Source organism: Arachis stenosperma, chromosome 3, assembly GCF_014773155.1.
Source record: "Arachis stenosperma cultivar V10309 chromosome 3, arast.V10309.gnm1.PFL2, whole genome shotgun sequence".
NCBI lineage: Eukaryota > Viridiplantae > Streptophyta > Magnoliopsida > Fabales > Fabaceae > Arachis > Arachis stenosperma.
Genome location: NC_080379.1, coordinates 67,071,693 through 67,091,039, shown reverse-complemented (window position 1 = coordinate 67,091,039; position 19,347 = coordinate 67,071,693). Strand labels below are relative to the sequence as shown.

The window sequence follows — 19,347 nt, the reverse complement described above, 5'->3', positions numbered from 1 at the left end:
TCAAAACTTGCCAGCACCAAGCCCGGAGGCAACAACAGAAGTCTCCTCCAGGAAACCTTACAATCTCCCTCCGTGGCAAGAGAGGAAGAAACGCTAAATATATCCGACCAACAGCAAGGATGGATGACCCCCATACTCAGCTACCTGAAGTCGGGAACTCTCCCCGCCGAAAGAAAAGAAGCTAAAAGACTCACGAAAGACGCCCAGAATTATACACTAATTCACGACGTATTATACAGAAGAGGATTCACAAACCCCCTCCTTAGGTGCGTCTCGACCTCAGAAACAAAGGGCGTCCTCGAAGAAATCCACGGAGGCATGTGTGGGAACCATCTCGGAGCTCGGGCATTATCCAAAAAAGTAGTCCGAGCCGGATTCTACTGGCCGACCTTGCAAAGAGACGCAACGGAATTTGTGAAAATATGCCCCCCCTGCCAAAAACACGCCAATTTTCACAAGGCACCACCCGAAGACCTTATCAGCATCACCGCACCATGGCCCTTCGCAAAATGGGGACTTGACCTACTCGGCCCGTTTCCCCAAGGACCGGGGCAAGTCAAATACCTCATAGTAGGGGTCGACTACTTCACAAAGTGGATCGAAGCTGAACCCTTAGCCACCATTACGGCTCAGAAAAGTCGCAAATTCCTATACAAAAATAGTCACAAGGTTCGGAGTCCCCTACTCCATCACAACAGACAATGGAACACAGTTCACGGACACAAGTTTTCAGAACTTGGTGGCCGAACTAAAAATCAAACAGCAATTCACCTCAGTCGAGCACCCACAAGCCAATGGACAAGCAGAGGCTGCAAATAAAGTCATCATGGCCGGGTTAAAACGGAGACTCCAAGAGGCCAAAGGGGCATGGGCCGAAGAGCTCCCCCAGGTGCTATGGGCATATCGGACAACTCCACACTCTACAACGGGAGAATCGCCATTTCGACTAGCTTACGGGATGGAGGCAATGATTCCTATCGAAATAGATGAAGGGTCACCCAGAGTCATCTTCTACAACGAAGAAGGTAACCCGCAGGCACAAAAGGAAGAACTCGACTTCCTCCCCGAGGTCCGAGAAAGAGCCCGGATCCGAGAAGAAGCCTTAAAACGGCGAACGGCCCTCAGATACAATCAGAAAGTAATAAAACGAAGCTTTTCCACTCACGACCTAATTCTAATCCGAAATGACATCGGAACACAAAAGTCGGGAGAAGGAAAGCTGGCTGCAAATTGGAAAGGACCCTACAAAGTAACAGAAGTCTTAGGAACAGGCTATTACAAGATATCCGACCTAGAAGGCAATGAGCTGCCCAGAGCCTGGCACGCCTGTAATCTAAGACGGTACTACAGCTAGGAAAATTTGACCCGAGGTGTACTCTTTTTCCCTACAAGGGTTTTTTAATGAGACACCCGGTCAAGTAAGGCACCCGACCTAGTCAAGGGTAAAACACTCTGTAAATATTCTTTCTTTTTTAATACTAATCAAATTTCTCTATTTTCTTTTCTTCTTCCCCATGATGAAACAAATCAAAGTACCCCGCCAAGGCGCATTAATTTATGCTCGACAAAACGCAAAAATCATTTGCCAAAAAGACCGCACAAGGTCGGCAAAGATAAAGCGACGAGGTTCAAATTAATGTGAGAAGTTATAAAGTAACTCTGAAAAGGCTCAAAAAGCCAAATAAAAAGAGATTACAAAAATAACTTAAAAGGCCGACCAACGACAAGGTCGGACCCAACAAAGGGAAGTACTCGAACACCCGAGGTCCGAGGAAAAACCCGGATCCAGGAAAGAAGCCTTAAAGAGGCAAAGCCAAGATTTCGAAAACGCTTACTAAAAAGTTGCTATACAAAAACAACTAAAAAGTACAAGCGAAAAAACGAAATCAAAAGAAAAGGCAAAGCCAAGATTTCGAAAACGCTTACTAAAAAGTTGCTATACAAAAACAACTAAAAAGTACAAGCGAAAAAACGAAATCAAAAGAAGAGGCAAAGCCAAGATTTCGAAAACGCTTACTAAAAAGTTGCTATACAAAAACAACTAAAAAGTACAAGCGAAAAAACAAAATCAAAGGAAGAGGCAAAGCCAAGATTTCGAAAACGCTTACTAAAAAAGTTGCTATGCAAAAACAACTAAAAAGTACAAGCGAAAAAACGAAATCAAAGGAAGAGGCAAAGCCAAGATTTCGAAAACGCTTACTAAAAAAGTTGCTATACAAAAACAACTAAAAAGTACAAGCGAAAAAACGAAATCAAAGGAAGAGGCAAAGCAAAGTTTCAAAACGCTAGCTAAAAAAGTTGTTATCCAAAAACAACTAAAAAAGCATAAAAGCGGAACAAAAGTCAAAACACGAATAAAACACCGCATAAAGCTAAAAAGTTACTACAAGTAGCTAAAAGCAAAAAGGTGTCCAAAGCGTTCACAGAAACCATCCAAAAGCAAAAGAGCCCACAGGCCGGGCAAAAAACTAAAAATAAAAGATTACAGAGGATCAAGGTCCTTTCCGGACTCCACATCAACAGAAGGCTGCGGAGGAAACATAGAAATCGGGACTGCATCAACGGCACCGTCATCCCGGCTTGAAACCTCCACGCCAGATCCATCCCCGACCAAGGGTGAAGTCGGGTCCGCAACCGGAACCTTAAGGTCGGACACCGGAACCTTGGGATTGGACACCGGAACCTCATCCTCATTGGGGGCAGGAACAATCTTTCCCTCCACAACGACGTTATCCGTACTAAATAAGCTCAGATCCAGGTCAGGAGCAAGAACCCGGACTTGAGCCTTCAAATTCTCGAACATAGCATCCATACCCTTAGCCACATGGCCTTCCAGCTCGTAAAAATCATCCTGAGCAGATTGCAACTTCTCCCTTGTCTCCACAAGCTCGGCATATATCCGAGTATAATTCTCCGTCGCCGCCTTCGCCATCTCCTCGGACGCCTTCGCTGCCGCCACAGCCGCGGTAGCTTTAGCTTTCTCCTTCTCCAAAGAGGCCTCCAGCTCCGTAATCCTAGCAGCCTTCAGCTCACTAATCTTCTCGAACTCGGACTGAGCCTTCTCAAGTCGGGAGCTGGTCGCGCCAATGGGGGATTTCTTGAACTCCCGGGCAATAGCAGCATGAAGACTGGCCATCCGAACACAACTCCGTGCCATATACTGAAAATGATGCTCCATAGACACGTCATCAGTAGAGATAAAAGTCTGAGGGAGAATATGCTGTTCAATCCAACCGAGAGCATCGAAATCCTTATCATTAAAACCCGCAAGCTCTTGAGAGGTCTTCTGCTTCTTGGGGGGAGGACCCGAGAACGGGGGAGGAGAAGAGGTAGCAGGCCCAGAGGTCGGAGGATCCTGACTTATAGCTCGGAACTGGGGAGTCAGAATAGTCTTCGACCGAGTCTGAACACCCACGGTAGTCTTCTGCGGAGAAGATCGGGCAGAAGCCTCAGCCTCGATATTTCGAGCAGCCACAGACTTCTTCGTCCGACGAAGGAACTTCATGGAATCCGCCTGAGAAGACATCTCTGCAGAAATAAAAAGAAAAGGATTACCACAACAGAAATTCCACCAAAAACAAGCAAAACCAAAATACTAAAGAAGAAGAATCTCAGAGAGGTCGGGAAACTACCTAACTCGGAACGGAGAAGGCTTGGATCTCCCAACATTTTCTTCGTATCCAAGTGAGGTGCCCGACCCCATAAACTGCTCACCACACCCACAAAAGCCTGCTCAACCTCATCTAGACTCTCAAAAGTATACTTAGCAGACACTACATTCTCCTGCCAACAAAGAGGAAAAGAAGGCTCCCCACTCTCATCCAGAAAGAAAGGTCGGACGTCTCCAGTAGCCCGGACCTTGAAATAAAAGTTCTTGAAATCATGAAAGGACTCATCATAAAGGGTACAAAACTTCCTCCCCTGGTTAGCCCTAAAAGAGACCCAAGACACCTTACCTCCACCCGAACCCGGCTTCGTCAACACAAACAAGTAGGAAAAAAAGAGAAATAGAGGGAGCGACGCCCAAAAACTGACACAAAAGTTGAAACAGCTTTAGAAACGCCCAAGAATTTGGATGGAGCTGCGTAGGGGCAAGGTTACAAGACCACAACACCTCGGACTCCAGGTCGGTAAAAGGAAGTCGGACACTCAGCTTAGAGAAAAAACATCATAAGCATAAAAGAAGAGCTTCTCGGAACTATCTAAGGGCGGGAAGCAAACTCTCTCCTCGGAATCCGGGGCTACTAGTTCATAATCCCTCTCAGACTCTCTATTCTCACATATGCTACAGTGCCTACGGAACCTAGCCAAATATTCAGAATCTACCACAGAAGGGACTTTTAGAGGAAGAGGGTCTACCCAACCAAGACCACTTGGAATCTTGGTCGACATCGCTTGAAGAACCTTTCGAGACATAAAACTCTTACCTACAAAGAAGAAATACAAACAGCAAGCAAAAATCACATAAAGCAGACAGCGAAAACCCGTTCAGCCAAGCAAGAAACAAAAACCCAAAAGAAAATGCGGCAACCCAGAACAAAGTACCAGAAAAACAAAAAGAGCCCCCCCATATACAAACAAAGCAATGGCGGCGCCTCTTTTTGGGGCAAACCAGGCATAAAGAAAGAAGAAACAGACAAAGAGCCACACAAAGGAACGGAAAGCATATGTGCACAAAGAAAAGAGACGGGAACAAACCTGGAAAAAAGAAAGAAGACGACGAGCTCCGAAGCAAGGAGAACGAAACGGCGACACAAAGGAAACCTCGGAAAGACGCACGGAAAGATAAGGGGAAGAAGAACAAAGAGAAAGAAGAAGCAGTGCTCGAAAAAAAGATGGCGAAAACTTAGAAAAGCAGGAAGGAACAAGAATAAACGAAGAAAAAGGAAGGGAGCAAATAAATAATGCCTTCACAGAGCCCGAACGGAAATCGAGGAGAAACGGTAAAATGCAATAAATGCAGGAACGACCATTTTTGAAATTTGAAAAAACAACTATGCCCGAGCTCGACCTCCCAAAAAGGACGAACTCGGGCAGGGGCACTGTTCATACCCTGACCGAGCTCCTCCAACTCGGCAAATCTATGAAAGGTCCGACCTCGTCCTAAGGCCCACGCCTAGAGGTCGGACCTCGGACAACAAAGCAAGGAAGGCCCATCAAAAGGAACGCAGCCCAAAACCCAAAGGCCGAAAAGGCCTAGCAAAGGCGGTTCCACAAAGATAGGGATAAAACTCCCGAAAGATAAGATAAGATAAGAATATCTTATCCAGGGAAGATCACAGCCAACTACTATAAATACACTGGAGCACCCAGGTATGAGATACATTCCACATTCTACACATATCTGCTTGGACCCATGCTAACTTAAGCATCGGAGTGTCATTGCAGGTACAACCACCAACCGCCAACACATCAAGCTCGGGTCCCTGACCCCCACCTCGGGCATCTCCAGACGACCGAGCTACACGTTTCAGGTAACCCCCGGAACAGATTTCATAATTAAGCTAAGTTTACTTTCTGTTTTGTTCGTCAAGCAATTTTACCTTTCTGTTTAGATTTTCTGCACTTATTTCATCTTCTACTTCTCTGATTAATTGCTCTTTACATTTTCTTGTTGAATTCTGAATCCCGGCTCCCACATCCCTTTACTATTCAAGCAATTTACATTTCTTGCACTTTAAGTTTCAGTTATTTATGTTACTTGCACTTTCAGTTTCAGCTCTTTTACTTTCTTGCACTTTAAGTTTCATGCAATTTAATCTTTTGCACTTTAGTTTCCTGTCAATTTCCCCTCTCTCTTTTATTTTCATGCAATTTAGCTTCTGTTGATCATAATTCACTCAAATCATCAACTGTCTGCTTAACTAAATTCATCACATAACTAAAATTGCTCAATCCTTCAATCCCTGTAGGATCGACCTCACTCATGTGAGTAATTACTACTTGATGCGACCCGATACACTTGCCGATGAGTTTTGTCTTGGAATCTAATTTCTGCTCATCAAGTTTTTGGCGATGTTGCCAGGGATTGATCTAGATTGACAATGATTAAGTAAGGTGGTGGTCTAGATTAAGCACTTGTTCTTTGTTTCTCTTTATTTTTGACTAACACACTAACTGTTTGAATTTTTGTTTAAGCTAACCATAACCTCACTCTAGCAATAGAGTGCATTGTTCCTAGTTTTTCTGGTCTTGTTTGTTTCTTGTGTTTTGTTTGTATGACAGAGGCAAGAGGAGAGACCTCTACTTTCTGTGAAACTGACGAAAGAACTCTCAAGAGGTTAAGAAGAGAAGTCAGAGGAAAGGGGGTCATTGGTGAAGAAACTTCTGAAGAAGAGTACCAAGAAATGGTGGAAAATCTAACAAATCCACCAGTGGGAGTAGCCAACAACAATGGTCAACCTCATAGGAGAGTTTTGGCTTCTTACACGTTTGCAAATCCTAGGCATTATAGGAGTAGCATCCTTATCCCAAATGTCAATGCAAACAACTTTGAATTAAAGCCACAGCTCATCACTTTGGTACAAAACAACTGCTCCTATGGCGGAGGCCCACTTGAAGATCCAAACCAACACTTATCCACTTTTCTAAGGATTTGTGACACTGTTAAAACCAATGGAGTGCATCCTGACATTTACAAGCTGTTGTTATTTCCATTTTTCCTTAGAGACAAAGCTACTCAATGGTTGGAGTCATTTCCAAGAGATAGCATCAACAATTGAGAAGATCTAGTGAATAAGTTCTTAGCCAAGTTCTATCCTCCCTAAAGGATTATCAGACTCAAAACGGAGGTCCAAACATTCACTCAGATGGATGGAGAATCATTCTATGAGGCTTGGGAGAGATACAAGACCTTGATCAGAAAGTGTCTCCCTGAAATGTTCAATGAATGGGATATACTTCAGAAATTCTATGAAGGCTTGACCTTGAAAGCTCAAGAAGCACTAGATCACTTAGCAGGAGGTTTTTTGCAATTGATGAAGACAGTAGAGGAGGCCCAAAACCTCATTGATATGGTAGCAAACTGATGAGCGGATAATTTGTACGCTTTTTGGCATTGTTTTTAGTATGTTTTTAGTAGTTTTAGTTGAGTTCTTAGTATATTTTTATTAGTTTTTAGTTAAAATTCACTTTTCTGGACTTTACTATGAGTTTGTGTGTTTTTCTGTGATTTCAGGTATTTTCTGGCTGAAATTGAGGGACCTGAGCAAAAATCTGATTCAGAGACTGAAAAGGACTGCAGATGCTGTTGGATTCTGACCTCCCTGCACTCGAAGTGGATTTTCTGGAGCTACAGAAGCCCAATTGGCGCGCTCTCAACGGCGTTGGAAAGTAGACATCCTGGGCTTTCCAGCAATATATAATAGTCCATACTTTACCCAAGATTTGATGGCCCAAACCGGCGTTCAAAGTCACCTTCAGATTTCCTAGCGTTAAACGCCGGAACTGGCACCTAAATGGGAGTTAAACGCCCAAACTGGCATAAAAGCTGGCGTTTAACTCCAAGAAGAATCTCTACACGAAAATGCTTCATTGCTCAGCCCAAGCACACACCAAGTGGGCCCGGAAGTAGATTTTTATGTCATTTACTCATCTCTGTAAACCTTAGGCTACTAGTTCTCTATAAGTAGGACCTTTTACTATTGTATTTAGATATCTTGGTAGCTATCTTTGTTCTTATGCTATCTTAGATCATTGGGAGGCTGGCCTCACGGCCATGCCTAGACCTTATTCTTATGTATTTTCAACGGTGGAGTTTCTACACACCATAGATTAAGGTGTGGAGCTCTGCTGTACCTCGAGTATTAATGCAATTACTATTGTTCTTCTATTCAATTTCGCTTGTTCTTTGTCCAAGATATCACTTGTTCTTCAACTTGATGAATGTGAAGATCCGTGACACTCATCATCATTCTCACCTATGAATGTGTGACTGACAACCACCTCCGTTCTACCTTAGATTGGGTGAATATCTCTTGGATTCCTGATACACGATGCATGGTTGATCGCCTGACAACCGAGTGCTCGCCTGACAAACGAGCTAGCCATTCCGTGAGATCAGAGTCTTCGTGGTATAGGCAAGAACTGATGGCGGCATTCAAGAGAATCCGGAAGGTCTAACCTTGTCTGTGGTATTCTGAGTAGGATTCAATGATTGAATGACTGTGACGTGCTTCAAACTCCTGAGGGCGGGGCGTTAGTGACAGACACAAAAGAATCACTGGATTCTATTCCGGCCTGATCGAGAACTGACAGATGGATAGCCGTGCCGTGACAGGGTGCGTTGAACATTTCCACTGAGAGGATGGGAGGTAGCCACTGACAACGGTGAAACCCTTGCATAAGCTTGCCATGGAAAGGAGTAAGAAGGATTGGATGAAGACAGTAGGAAAGCAGAGAGACGGAAGGGACCAAGCATCTTCATACGCTTATCTGAAATTCCTACCAATGAATTACATAAGTATCTCTATCTTTTGTTGTAGTGATCACAATTTCGTGCACCAGCAATGAACTCCAAAAACATCTATGAAGATCAGTATTAATTAGATGAGCGGGGCTTTTAGCTTTTTGCCTCTGAATAGTTTTGGCATCTCACTTTATCCTTTGAAATTCAGAATGATTGGCTTCTTTAGGAACTCAAAATCCAGATAGTGTTATTGATTCTCCTAGTTAAGTATGATGATTCTTGAACACAGCTACTTCATGAGTCTTGGCCGTGGCCCAAAGCACTCTGTCTTCCAGTATTACCACCGGATACATACATGCCACAGACACATAATTGGGTGAACCTTTTCAGATTGTGACTCAGCTTTGCTAGAGTCCCCAACTAGAGGTGTCCAGGGTTCTTAAGCACACTCTTTTTGCCTTGGATCACAACTTTATTTCTTTCTTTTTCTTTCTTTTTCTCTTTCTTTTTCGTTTTTTTTTTGTATTCACTGCTTTTTCTTGCTTCAAGAATCATTTTTATGATTTTTCAGATCCTCAGTAACATGTCTCCTTTTTCATCATTCTTTCAAGAGCCAACATTCATGAACCACAAATTCAAAAGACATATGCACTGTTTAAGCATACATTCAGAAAACAAACGTGTTGCCACCACATCAAAATAATTAAACTGTTATAAAATTCAAAATTCATGCAATTCTTATCTTTTTCAATTAAGAACATTGTTTATTTAAGAAAGGTGATGGATTCATAGGACATTCATATCTTTAAGGCATAGACACTAAGAAACTAATGATCATAAGACACAAACATGGATAAACATAAGCATGAAAATTTCGAAAAACAAGAAAATAAAGAACAAGGAGATTAAAGAACGGGTCCACCTTAGTGATGGCGGCTTGTTCTTCCTCTTGAAGGTCTTATGGAGTGCTTGAGCTCTGATGCCAAGGCATCATAGGCTAGTTTCACTAGCATTTTTCTGTTAGTTTTAGTTGTTTTATGCATTTTCTTGAGCTTAAAGTAACCAAGAATGGTTAAATGAATAACAAAGCAATGAACCATCCAAACAGTATGATTTTTATGCAAATTTCATGAGTTTTTAGTTATATTACTTGAATGCTATGAATGAAAGATTTCTCATGAAATTTTGCAAGACTTTGATGCAGATGTTTGGATGATTTCAGGGAAGAAGAGGCTAGGCAAGGAAGCAACAAAATCAATAAAGGAAGCTTGAATATCACATGTGGAGTTTAAGCTCCAGTTTAAGCTTAAACTGGAGCTTAAACGCCAAAATCATGAAAGCTGAGGAAAGGGCTGAAAGAGGCGTTTAACCTCCAGTTTAACCTTAAACTGGAAGTTAAACGCCAGAATTGAAAGCACCAGGGAGCCATTTCCACGTTTAAGCTCTAGTTTAAGCTTAAACTGGAGCTTAAACGTGTTCGACCATTCTCCTCCAGGGTTGCGTTTTGCATTTCCACGTTTAAGCTCCAGTTTAAGCTTAAACTGGAGCTTAAACGTGTTCGACCTTTACCCTCCAGGATGGCGTTCATCCATTTCCACGTTTAAGCTTCAGTTTAACCTTAAACTGAAGCTTAAACATGCTCGACAATTCAACACTCCAGGGTTGCCTTCTTCCATTTCCACGTTTAAGCTTCAGTTTAACCTTAAACTGAAGCTTAAACGTGTTCGACTTATATCACCGCCAGGAGTGTCCAACGTTTAAGTTGCAGTTTAAGCTTAAACTGCAACTTAAACGCCACCATTTTAAAAGGTTTCTGGGCCAAGATATTGCAGTTTAAGTTAGCATTTGAGCACAAACATTAACTTAAACGTACTCTGGTATGAAACCCAATTGAATATCATGGTTTATGGGATTGGGCCTGAAGAATTGATGAGTCTGGAATTTCAATTTGTTGAGTCATGTGTCATTACTTGATTATCACTAAGTTGGCTCAATGAATGTTGCAGAATTGGATCAGCAGCCTCATCAGGATTATGGATCATAAACCCAAAGCAAAAGGAAATCAGGGAAAGGCCTCAAAGCCCAAGAAACACAACAGAAGCTCAATTTAGAAAGTGTATAAATAGGATAGAATTTAAGTTAGTAGGGGATTTTTACACATTGGGAACTTTTGGATCAATTTTCTAGTTTTCATCTTTTGGAATTGAATTCAGAGCTATGACTCACTAAACCCCTTTCATTGGGTTAGGGAGCTCTATTGTAATTCAATGAATCAATAATAGTTTTTATCTTCTTCTTCAATCTTTTCTCTTGAATTTTGTTAGAAAGCTTCTCGATCTAATTCCATTGGATAGTTGTCTTGGGAAAGAAACTATCCATAATTGGAATCCTCCGGAACCTTGGGAAAGGAATGGAGGATTCATGCTAGAGAAGCTTCCTCACAGTGAATTGGATTGGGGTTTGGATGGATATTGTGACATGTAATCCTACCAAATTGTGGTTCATGAAACTGTGTGGTATAATCGGTGATCGAGTATCATCTCTTCTTATGAACATTTAAACCAAGGGATTGGGAATTTGTTTGTTTTTAGAGAGAATTGGTGAGCCAAGGGATTGGGATCCAATCATATAAGATTGCCAAGCAAAATTCAATGAATGCATTGTTGAGGAAGGGATAAAGATGTTTTGATTCGGAGATCTCAATATCTCCTGAAACCCAATGAATTCCCCATTTCTGATCTACCACTTTCTCTTTACATTCTGCAATTAAATTCATGCAATCACCCCGATCCCCTTTTAATTTCAGCAATTTAGCTTCTAGCTCTTTAATTTATGCAATTTAAGATTCCGCACTTTCAATTTCTTGCCATTTACGTTTCCCGCCAATTTTACATTCCGCAATTCTCATCTAAATCTTGATTCCGCTCAACTAGAACACACTTCTTATCCGAATTGCTCACTCAACCAATCCTTGTGGGATTTGACCTCACTCTATTGTGAGTTTTTACTTGACGATAACCGGTGCACTTGCCGGAAGGAATTTTTGCCGATCGTGCAATTTCCTAAAATCGTGGCTATCAAGTCAATAGCAACATCAAGTTTATGGCGCCGTTGCCGGGGATTGGTTTTCGATTGACAATTCTCAAATTGGAAGTTAACTAGATTGAGCATTTTTCTTGTTTTGTTAATTCGGTTCAAGTTACTTGTTGAATTTTAATTTCTGCACTCTGTTACTTGCTTTCTTTCTTTATGGCTTTAAATTCAAGCAACTAACTCACTGACCCACTAACTATTTGAATTAATTCCTCAACTGCTCTAACCATACTCTTCCATTAACCAAGAGTATTTCACTTGTTTGTTGCCTGTGCTGTGTTCTTGTATGACAGGTAGGAGAAGAGAGACATCAACTCATCCATATACCGAACCAGAGAGGACCCTTCATAAACTTAGAAGGGAAGCAAGAGGGAAGAGAGTACTGGGAGAAGAAGAATCTGAAGGAGAATCTGAGGACAATTTTGAGGAAGCTCTAGATCTCAACATGGATAGAGAAGTTCACAACCATGAGAGAGCTGATGGAAACAATGCCATTCCCGAGAGGAGGGTTCTTGGTTCATACATAAACCCAACCTCTGGGAATTGTGGTAGCAGCATTCAGAAACCACCCATTCAGGCCAACAATTTTGAACTCAAACCACAGCTAATATCACTGGTGGAGGATCATTGTTCATTTGGTGGGAGTGCTAATGAAGATCCAAACCAACATCTCACAAAATTCCTGAGAATTTGCGACACTGTGAAGTCCAATGGAGTCCAGGAAGATGCCTATAAACTGCTCTTGTTCCCATTTTCACTTAGGGACAAGGCAGCTAAGTGGCTGGAATCATTCCCAAGGGGGAGCCTAACCACCTGGGATGAGGTGGAAAGCAAGTTTCTGGCACGTTTCTACCCCCCACAAAAGGTCAATAGGCTTCGATCTGAGGTTCAGACTTTTAGACAACAAGATGGTGAAACTCTCTACGAGGCATGGGAGAGGTTCAAGGAGTTGACAAGGAAATGCCCACCAGACATGTTCCATGACTGGGTGCAATTGCATATTTTCTATGATGGACTTTCTTATGAATCAAGGAAGGCTGTAGACCATTCATCAGGAGGTTCATTGAACAGAAAAAAGACTGTGGAAGAAGCCATTGAAGTGATTGAGACAGTGGCTGAGAATGAGTACTACTATGCTTCAGAGAGACACAACACTAAGGGAGTTATGGAGCTGAACCATGTTGATACAATTCTAGCCCAAAATAAGGTGTTTGCCAAGCAACTAGCAGAGCTCACCAGGAAATTAGGAACAAATCAAGTGGCTGCAATACACACACAAGATCAAGAGGAGGCAAGCACTGAAGGAGGTGATTGGGAAGAGGCCAACTATGTGGGAAATCAACAAAGGCAACCATATGATCCACATTCCAACACTTACAACCCAGGCTGGAAAAACCACCCAAACTTTGGGTGGGGAAACCAGCAAACCCAACCACAAAACCACAAACCTTACAACCCCAACCAACATAACAATTCCACATACCAAAACTCCAACCAAAGGTCATACCAAGCCACACAAAACACTTACTCCCAACCACCATATCATGGCCAAAATAATCAGCCTGCCCAACCTAATCCGAACCAACAATTTCAAGATCAATTAAACAGGATAGAAAGAATGCTTGCAACCATGGGTCAAGACATAACCGAATTGAAAGCCTTTAAGGAAGAAGTAAATTCTAACTTGCAAAACCAAGGAGCTGCCATCCAGAAGCTAGAAAGTCAAATTGGGTATTTGTCTAAGCACACCCCTGGGCCAAGCGTTTCTCATGCTGCCAAGGCTATTGCAAGGGAAGAATGTAAGGCCATAACCCTCTGAAGTGGAAAGAAGCTAAATGAGATCTCAAGGGAAACCACAGAGGATGAAGCAAAGGAAAATGTGAGAGACAAGGAACAAGGACAATCTTTTACACCGTCTGCAACAAAAGAAAAAGAAAAAGAGGTCCTGAAGCCTTATATACCCAAAGCACCATATCCTCAACGTTTGATGAAAAGTGAAAAGGATAGCCAATTCTCCAGATTCTTAGAGATTTTCAAGAAGCTTCAAATCAACATTCCGTTTGCTGAGGCAATAGAGCAAATACCACTCTATGCAAAATTCTTAAAGGAATTAATGACCAAGAAGAGAAGCTGGAGAAATGAGGAAACTGTGTTGTTGACTGAAGAATGAAGTGCCATCATTCAACACAAATTGCCTCAGAAATTGAAGGATCCAGGCAGTTTCCAAATCCCCTGCATCATAGGAGAAGTCATGGTGGAGAAGGCCTTGTGTGACTTAGGGGCCAGTATCAATTTGATGTCTCTAACAATGATGAGAAGAATGAAGATTGAGGAAGCCAAACCAACAAGAATGGCCCTCCAATTGGCAGATCGAACTTTTAAATTCCCTCATGGGATAGTTGAGGATTTGTTGGTGAAAGTGGGAGATTTTATATTTCCTGCCGATTTTGTGGTGTTAGATATGGAGGAAGAAGCCAAAGCTTCGATAATCCTGGGAAGACCCTTCTTGGCTACTGCTGGAGCCATCATAGATGTCCAAAAGGGTGAACTCACTCTTAGATTACATGATGAGCAATTGGTGTTTAACGTATTCAAGGCAATGAGCTATCCATCAGAATCACTAAAGGAATGCATGAGGGTGGATGTAGTGGACATTGCAGTACAAGAAACCTTTGAGGAAACAACAAAGGAAGTGGCAGAGGAGGAGTTCACCAAGGATATTGAAGTTAGTGACATCAAGGCTGCTGAAACGACCATGCCAAGCATGCCAGAGAGAGTGAAAGAAGAGAAGGAAGCACCAAAACCTGAGCTCAAAGCATTGCCCCCTAATCTCAAGTATGCATACTTGGGTAGTGATGAGAGCCATCCTGTTATCATTAGCTCTGCCCTGAGCCAAGAACAGGAAGAAGAATTGATCAAGGTGCTACAAACTCATCAAGATGCCATTGGATGGACCCTAGCTGATTTGAAGGGGATAAGTTCATCCATATGCATGCATAAGATCTTGTTAGAAGAGGATGCTAGACCCTCCATTCAAGCTCAGAGAAGATTAAATCCCGTCATGAAAGAAGTGGTACAAAAGGAGGTCATGAAGTTATGGCAGGCAGGGGTAATATACCCCATTTCTGATAGCCCATGGGTTAGTCCCATCCATGTAGTTCCCAAGAAAGGTGGCATAACTGTGGTGCCAAATGAGAGGAACGAACTCATACCCACAAGAACTGTCACTGGGTGGAGGATGTGCATAGACTACAGGAAGCTCAATGAAGCCACCAGAAAAGATCATTTCCCACTCCCATTTATGGATCAGATGCTTGAAAGGCTTGCAGGACATGCTTACTATTGCTTTCTGGATGGATACTCAGGCTATAATCAGATAGTAGTTGATCCAAGAGATCAAGAGAAAACATCATTTGTTTGTCCATATGGAGTTTTTGCTTATAGACGCATGCCCTTTGGATTGTGCAATGCACCTGCCACTTTCCAAAGGTGCATGCTGTCCATCTTTTCGGACATGATTGAAAAATTCATTGAAGTCTTCATGGATGATTTTTCTGTGTTTGGAGATTCTTTTCCTAGCTGCCTACACCACCTTGCCTTGGTGCTTAAGAGATGCCAAGAGACCAACCTAGTATTAAACTGGGAAAAGTGTCATTTCATGGTCACAGAAGGAATAGTCCTTGGCCACAAAGTCTCTAATAGAGGCATTGAGGTGGACAGAGCTAAGGTGGAACTCATTGAAAAACTACCTCCACCAAGTAATGTCAAGGCAGTTAGGAGTTTTTTGGGACACGCTGGCTTTTACAGAAGGTTTATTAGAGACTTTTCTAAAATAGCCAAACCTTTGAGTAACTTGCTTGTCTCTGATACACCCTTTGTATTTGATAAAAATTGCATGCTAGCCAATGAACTTTTGAAGCAAAAACTTTCCTCTGCACCTATCATTGCCCCACCTGATTGGAACTTACCTTTTGAACTGATGTATGATGCATCAGACCTTGCTATTGGGGCAGTGTTAGGACAAAGGAAAGACAATTTGGTACATGTGATTTATTATGCCAGTAAAGTCTTGAATGATAACCAAAGGAACTACACAACCACTGAAAAAGAACTCTTGGCAATAGTCTTTGCATTTGACAAATTTAGATCCTATCTCATTGGATCTAAAGTCATTGTCTTCACTGATCATTCAGCTTTAAAATACTTACTTGCTAAGCAAAAATCCAAACCAAGACTTATTAGATGGGTTCTTTTGTTGCAGGAATTTGACATTGAAATCAAAGACAAGAAGGGTGTAGAGAACAAGGTGGCGGACCATTTATCAAGGATACCATGTGAAGAAGGAAGCACACAAAGCACACATATAAATGAGTGCTTTCCTGATGAACAACTCATGGTAATTCATAAAGCACCCTAGTTTGCAGACATAGCAAACTTCAAGGCCAAGGGAGTTTGCCGTTGGAATTTAACAAGCATCAAAGGAAGAAATTGGTAAATGATGCCAAATACTTCATCTGGGACGAACCATACTTGTTCAAAAAATGTTCGGATGGCATACTCAGAGGATGCATATCAGAGGAAGAAGGAAGGGAAGTCTTATGGGACTGCCATGGCTCCACTTATGGAGGACATTTTGCAGGAGAAAGAACAGCAGCTAAGGTGTTGCAGTGTGGTTTTTATTGGCCCACTATCTTCAAAGATGCAAAGGAACTAGTGAAGCACTGCCATGAATGCCAGAAAGCGGGGAACCTGCCAAGAAGAAATGAAATGCCACAACAATTCATTCTGGAACTTGAATTGTTTGATGTATGGGGGATAGATTTCATGGGACCCTTTCCCACCTCATACTCAAATAATTACATTCTTGTGGCAGTAGACTATGTCTCCAAATGGGTTGAAGCAATAGCAACTCCAACCAATGATAATAAGGTAGTCATGAACTTCCTCAGAAAACACATTTTTTGCCGTTTTGGGGTTCCAAGAGCAATCATCAGTGATGGAGGAAGCCACTTCTGCAACAAACCATTAGAGGCATTGCTTCTAAAATATGGAGTCAAACACAAGGTAGCCACACCATACCATCCACAGACAAGTGGGAAAGCCAAAATATCTAATAGGGAACTCAAAAGAATCCTGGAAAAGACTGTGGGAACTTCAAGGAAGGACTGGTCGATTAAGCTAGATGATGCTCTTTGGGCATATAGGACAGCTTTCAAAACACCAATTGGAATGTCTCCTTACCAACTAGTATATGGAAAAGCTTGCCATTTGCCACTAGAGTTGGAGCACAAGGCATTCTGGGCCTTGAAACTTTTGAACTTGGACAGCAAAGCTGCTGGAGAAAGAAGGATGTTGCAAATTCAAGAGTTGGAAGAATTCATAGCTGAAGCTTATGAGAATGCCAAAATTTACAAAGAAAGAGCAAAGAAGAAGCATGACAGCAACATAGCCCCAAGGAAATTTGAAGAGGGACAAAAAGTATTGCTCTACAATTCTAGGCTGAAGCTATTTCCAGGGAAGCTAAAATCAAGGTGGTCTGGACCATTCCTTGTCACCAAGGTCTCCCAATATGGACAAGTAGAAATCATGGAAGAAAAGTCACAACGAACCTTCACTGTGAATGGTCAAAGACTCAAACATTACTTGGGAGATGTGGAGGAGAAGGACAAGGTTAAATATCACCTCAACTGAGGAAGCTGACCGTCAAGCTAATGACGTTAAAGAAGCGCTTGTTGGGAGGCAACCCAACCTGAGGTAATACTCCTTTGCTGTTTCTTTTATTTGTTTCAATAAAAAGGTGAAGTAGTTTCTGTGCATTGCAAAGAATTAAGTTTGGTGTTTCACACCAAACAATGAATTCGTGGATCAATAATTCAAAGGGGAATGTGTGACTCTAAGTTTGGTGTTCCACCATACAGATCAACTGAACACAACAACCTTTGAATTATATGAAAGGAACAACCATTCTAAGCAATCACAGAAATGCTTAAAATCCTTAGCAGCAACTTCATTCCAAGGAGAATTCAAGGATTCAAAGAGCAGAGGAGTAAGTAGGAGACTAAGTTTGGTGTTCACACACCAACTTAAGACTCAGACACTTACCCATACATAGTTGAGCTAACCACTCAAGTGCTTGAGAAGCAAGCAACTTCATCACTCTTCGCAGGAAAGGAAACAAGGATCTTAGAAAGAACATGAAGCAACAACTAGGAGAAGAAGGAGAAATCAAATTGTTTCCTGGCAACAAAGAGAAAACAAGAAAATTCACAAGGTGGTGTTGATCCTTGACCATTCTTTAAAAGGCAAACAAAAGCATGCTTGTTCTGGTTTAAACTGTAATTGTTGAATCCTTCTGGAATGTGAAGTTTTTAGTATGTTTGTCTGTTTACTGCTTTGAATAAAGTGAATGCCTAGATGTTTGGATATAACTTCACCTTCTTAAACAAATGCTTGCCATGCTTGTTCTGTTTCCAAAAATAAAAGAAAAGTTTGAACAAAAGTAACTTGGCTCAATTAGTGACAAATCAAGTAGAATTAAGTGGTCGTATGCATGCTTGATTGTTTAGTCAGATCACTGGAAATTGAGTGTAGAATTATCATTTTTTGTGTAGAAGTTTGAATACTGTCTATGGATCTTGATGAATAAATGTCTTTGGCCATGAAAAAGAAAGAAAAAGAAGAAGAAAAAGCCACTGAAAAAGGGCAACCAAAAAGAAAAAAAAATTGAGAAAATAAGCTAGGCACCAATGGTTTGAACTTCTGAGACAAATGCCTGTGGTGTTTATGTATTAAGGATATGCTTGGATGAATAGGTTCTGAGGAGTGTTTCAACACTTGGTAACTTGGGTTAACTAACCCGGGATTATCAACCAAAAGTCCATTATCAAGAGCAACCTAAATACAAAACATTTAGTCACACAAAGAGGTGCTGGGCACCAATGTCTCAAGAAGAAATGTGAACTAAAATGCCTGTAGTGGATATGTGTAGTGCACTGATAAGAAAAAGAAAATGCCAAAGGCTTGTGCAACACATGACACTGAGCAAACAAGGAGCAAAGGAGCTCTAAGAAAAAGAAAAACAAAGAAGGGAAAAGTGCCAAGGACATAAGAATAACAAGAGGCCATAGCAGTGTTTGATGGATGCAATGAAAAAGTGATAATCTTACCTGATCAGAATGAAAAAGTGATGCTGCAACTTTCTGCATAAAACCCTTCTGATGAACTTCAAATGCTTGCTAATATAGCCAATGTAATTGCTTTCTGTTTCATACTTTCTTCTCAAATAACTCAAGACTTGCTTAGGGACAAGCAAGTATTAAGTTTGGTGTTGTGATGCCAAGGCATCTTAGGCTAGTTTCACTAGCATTTTCTTGTTAGTTTTAGTTGTTTTATGCATTTTCTTGAGCTTAAAGTAACCAAGAATGGTTAAATGAATAACAAAGCAATGAACCATCCAAACAGTATGATTTTGATGCAAATTTCATGAGTTTTTAGTTATATTACTTGAATGCTATGAATGAAAGATTTCTCATGAAATTTTGCAAGACTTTGATGCAGATGTTTGGATCATTTCAGGGAAGAAGAGGCTAGGCAAGGAAGCAACAAAATCAATAAAGGAAGCTTGAATATCACATGTGGAGTTTAAGCTCCAGTTTAAGCTTAAACTGGAGCTTAAACGCCAAAATCATGAAAGCTGAGGAAATGGCTGAAAGTGGCGTTTAACCTCCAGTTTAACCTTAAACTGGAAGTTAAACGCCAGAATTGAAAGCACCAGGGAGCCATTTCCACGTTTAAGCTCCAGTTTAAGCTTAAACTGGAACTTAAACGTGTTCGACCATTCTCCTCCA

General features: G+C 41.5%; 1 non-coding gene across 1 annotated transcript; it reads right to left on the bottom strand.

Annotated features, from left to right (window-relative positions):
* Positions 1-12,371: 12,371 nt before the first annotated feature.
* Positions 12,372-12,475, bottom strand: LOC130971179 (small nucleolar RNA R71). Its single transcript, XR_009082413.1, has one exon. It is a non-coding gene; the product is annotated as a small nucleolar RNA R71 (small nucleolar RNA).
* Positions 12,476-19,347: the final 6,872 nt, after the last annotated feature.